The following is a 4637-nucleotide window of genomic DNA, read 5'->3' as shown; positions in this document are numbered from 1 at the left end:
TGCTAAGCGGAGCCACGTCATTACATCATTGTATACGTCAGTTACGTCGCTACGTTTGCATAAACCTTGGTGCGAATATCGAAGCAAAAACAACATGGAAGAAGCAGCAGCAACAACAATAATAAATGACTTCGCGTTTGTACAGCTGCTGCTTCTCGCCGCTTAAAAATGGCGATCTTTCGCGGTCTTGTTATTGTTGTTGGTCTTAACAACTCCGCCCCCCCCGCTGACGTAAGCGGTTCTTTCCTCTGGCCCAACAGAGAGTTGGTGCTAGCCTGGAACCGGTTTTTCTGGCCCCAGAGCCAGTTCTTTGTCAGTGGAAACAGAAAACCCGGTTCCAAACTAAGCACTGGCCCTGAACCAGCCCTGGAACTGCTTTGGTGGAAAAGGGGCAACAGAGACACGAGTGTCGTATTAAATAATCAGGCTATCAGTGATTTCTTCGAGTTTTTTTTTTCTCCTCCTCCTCGAGCAGAATGATTATAGCTTTAATAGAAGGAGAAAAAAAAAATTTTGTTATTTTGAGTTTCCTGAAATCAAGATTATACATACAGGGTCAAACACACACCCCTAATATTTGGCCAAGTTTCCCCTTGACCACTCGTCATCAACAAGCTTCTGGCAGAATTCTGGTTGGATATCTGTCAACCAATTCTGCCAAGAAGAGTAGAGTTCAATTAAATTTTTTTTTTTTTCTGGCACTGTTCTGACTTTTAAGCATAGCATACTCCACATATTTTCAATAGAGTCGAGGTCAGGACGTGTTTTAAGCTTCATGTTCTCCTGCTTTATCCTCCACAACCAGCTTTGATGTGTGTTTGGGGTCACTGTCCTGTTACACAATTGTGTCAGAGTTCTTTATTATTCCATCTCTGTGAAGAATCTCAGTCATCCAGGTACATAGTAATCTGTGGTTGGTAGAAGAGAGCAACTGGACTTGCTTGAAAAGTCTTGAAGACGTTTCGCCTCTCATCCGAAAGGCTTCCTCAGTTCTGTCTGTCTAATAGGGAGTATCCAGTATTTATCCTCTCATGGATCATCATAGAATCCGAATGCTGATGGCTGCATTGTAGGTGGCCGATGACACCCACCTCTGTTCAGTGATGGTCGTTCCAGGTTGACAAAAATGAACGATCCTCTCTGGCTAAGATGTCCGCCAGTTTTCTGGAAGTCCTCTCGTACTCCCGCACCAGTCGAAGGGAACTCATCCCAAAGTGCGTAGAAACATATCTGTGAAGATACTCAGTCATCCTATGTACCTATGATTACTATGTACCTGGTAGACTGAGTATCTTCACAGATATGTTTCTACGCACTTTCGGATGAGTTCCCTTCGACTGGTACGGGAGTATGAGGGGACTTCCAGAAAACTGGCAGACGTCTTAGCCAGAGAGGATCGTTCATTTTTGTCAACCTGGAACGACCATCACTGAACAGAGGTGGGTGTCATCGGCCACCTACAATGCAGCCATCAGCATTCTGATTCTATGATGATCCATGAGAGGATAAATACTTGATACTCCCTATTAGTCAGACAGAACTGAGGATGCCTTTCGGATGAGAGGCGAAACGTCTTCAAGACTTTTCAAGCAAGTCCAGTTGCTCTCTTCTACCAACCACAGATTATTATTCCATCCACTTTCACCAGCAGTAAAACACCCCCCCGGAGTATGACGCTACCACCACCACCACCACGCTTCACAGGTTGTAGAGTATTTCTCAGTGTACTCATACAACTCGATCTTTGTCTCATCTGACCATAAAACATTCCTCCAGAAGGCTTTTCCTTTGTCCATGTGGTCAGCTGCAAACTTTATTCGAGCTTGAAGGTGTTGATTTTGGAGCAAAAGCTTCCTTCTTGGACAGCAGCCTCTCAGTCCATGGTGATGTAAAACTTGCTTGTCTGGAGACAGCATTCCAGAAATAACTTCCTCTCAGCTGACAGTGACAGTTTGGGTCTTCTTCCAACAAAGTGACAACACCTTCCAACAACTTGTATTTACGTACAATCGTTTGAACTGATGATCTTGGAATCTGCACTTGTTTAGAAATGGCTCCAAGGGAGTGTGTAAATCTATGATCCTGTTTCTCAGATCTGCACTGAGCTCCTGGGACTTTCCTATAGTACTGCATGTTGGTCAAGCCAATGAGTGCTCTCTAACAAACCCTTTTTATATTGCACACAGAGAAGCAACCAGCTGTACTCGATTATCACTAACAGGAAGTTAAGAGGCCTTGGACATCCCAAGTTAAGACATTTTGGAACTTTACGCAGCAAAGAATTTATAATCCAAGCGAGTGTATGTAAATTTATGACCCTGTATGTATAATTTTGACCCTGTGTTGATTTCTGAAAACCAGAAAAACTTATGCCCCAAATTTTGAGGCCATTTTCTATTAAAGATGCGTGTTGTAATCATTCTGCGACAAAAAAAAACAAAAAAACAACCACCATTCTAAGAAATCACTGTAAGCCCGATACCGTCATGACATTCGTGTTGCTGTATATAAACTTCTGTCTGCAACTGTACATAAATGAAAAGATAGTGATTTGGTTATAATGTTGAAATAAAAAATTAAAAGCAAGTAAATAAGCACATAAGTAGGTAATATGCAAGTAGGTAAATTTTTATTTCTTTAAATATGCAAGTAAGTATGTAGTACCTGAGTAAGTAAACACAGTTACCTAATATGTCAACATGTAAATAAATAAGTAATTAGCTCAATTTAAGTGTGTGTACCTACCCTAGTAAATGCATAAATATGCAAGTAAGCAACTAATTAAATATGCAAATCAGTAGCTAAACACGCAAGTACTCAAATATGTAAGAAAGAAAGAAAACAAAATCAGACAACAGCAAGAATTAAAGAATAAAATGGCGAAAGAGAAAGTGATATTAAACAAAGGTAAGCAGGAAAGGAACAGAGCGCGAGTTGAAAATCAGAGCTGCTGATTGGTCGGCAGTCAGAGATCAAAGTGACAGACATTCCATCAAAGCATTTCAACAGCAAAATCTCAGACTTTACACTAAAATATCTTCAGTTATAGATTTTATTAAAAACTCAATCCATTCTTGATAGTTTAAACAGTTTAAATAAAGCCTGGATCAGGCAAATAACAATAATCATTTTAAAATATTGTAAAATATACCAAAAAGAAGAAGGACTGAGGCATGAACCTCTCCTTTACTACTCACGTGGTAATCGAGTTTCTGGTAGTCTGATGTTTTGGGTCTCCGTGTGTACCTCGTCCTCTTGCCCTCAAGCAGAAAAGCAAAGATCTGAAAGAAAGGCCGAGACAGATAAAGATCAAAATTTCACAATGACTGAAAGCCCATAAAATCCTGATAATACTGTCTACAGCAGTCACACCATTCGAGTGCATGATTTAAAAACTAATGACACTTTACATTTCAGTCTTTCTAGGGTTCACTGGTTGTAATATTAATGTTCATGTTAATGAGTGAAATCTTTCAGAAAGCCCTCTAATACCCGGCTGAACCAGTCTGCTAATGTGGAATAAACTCCACCCTGTTATTAAGGTGGTGACGTCAATGTCAAATTCTGACTTTTTTTTCCACATCAGTTTGAATGAAACAAGGGCCTTGAGACTGAAGTTTTATTTTTATATCAGATTGACTGTTTAAATGTGTTCGATTATAAAATTATGAATCTCAGCTCTTTAGATTTAGAAAAATAGTAGCTGAAAGTGGACAGAAATGGAAAGCCACCTTGCGCTTGTTGTGATATCCGATGTACAGGATGGCCACCAGCAAGGCAGTGGAGACGAGGTAGGCGAAGAAGTGACTGCTCTCCCCTTCCTCTGAGGGGGTAAACGCCGGCTCCCGCCCATCATTCCTGTTCGACTTAAGGACCATTTCACCACCACCTTCAATAAATTCGTCATCCCTGCCCTCTCCGTCATCCTCCCCCTCCCCCTCAACCTCGCCCACCCCCTCATCCTCGCCCACCCCCTCATCCTCGCCCTCCCCCTCATCCTCGCCCGCTCCCTCATCCTCGCCCTCCCCCTTAACCTCGCCCGCTCCCTCATCCTCGCCCTCCCCCTTATCCTCGCCCGCTCCCTCATCCTCACCCTCCCCCTTAACCTCGCCCTCCCCCTTAACCTCGCCCGCTCCCTTATCCTCGCCCTCCCCCTTAACCTCGCCCGCTCCCTTATCCTCGCCCTCCCCCTTAACCTCGCCCGCTCCCTTATCCTCGCCCTCCCCCTTAACCTCGCCCTCCCCCTTAACCTCGCCCTCCCCCTTAACCTCGCCCTCCCCCTTAACCTCGCCCGCTCCCTTATCCTCGCCCGCTCCCTTATCCTCGCCCTCCCCCTTAACCTCGCCCGCTCCCTTATCCTCGCCCTCCCCCTTAACCTCGCCCGCTCCCTTATCCTCGCCCTCCCCCTTAACCTCGCCCGCTCCCTTATCCTCGCCCTCCCCCTTAACCTCGCCCTCCCCCTTAACCTCGCCCGCTCCCTTATCCTCGCCCTCCCCCTTAACCTCGCCCGCTCCCTTATCCTCGCCCGCCCCCTTAACCTCGCCCGCCCCCTTATCCTCGCCCGCTCCCTTAACCTCGCCCTCCCCCTTAACCTCGCCCTCCCCCTTAACTTCACCCGCTCCCTTATCCTCACCCGC

This window comes from Neoarius graeffei, chromosome 10 (genome assembly GCF_027579695.1).
Source record: "Neoarius graeffei isolate fNeoGra1 chromosome 10, fNeoGra1.pri, whole genome shotgun sequence".
Classification (NCBI taxonomy): Eukaryota; Metazoa; Chordata; class Actinopteri; order Siluriformes; family Ariidae; genus Neoarius; species Neoarius graeffei.
Note: the sequence above shows the minus strand (reverse complement) of the source record.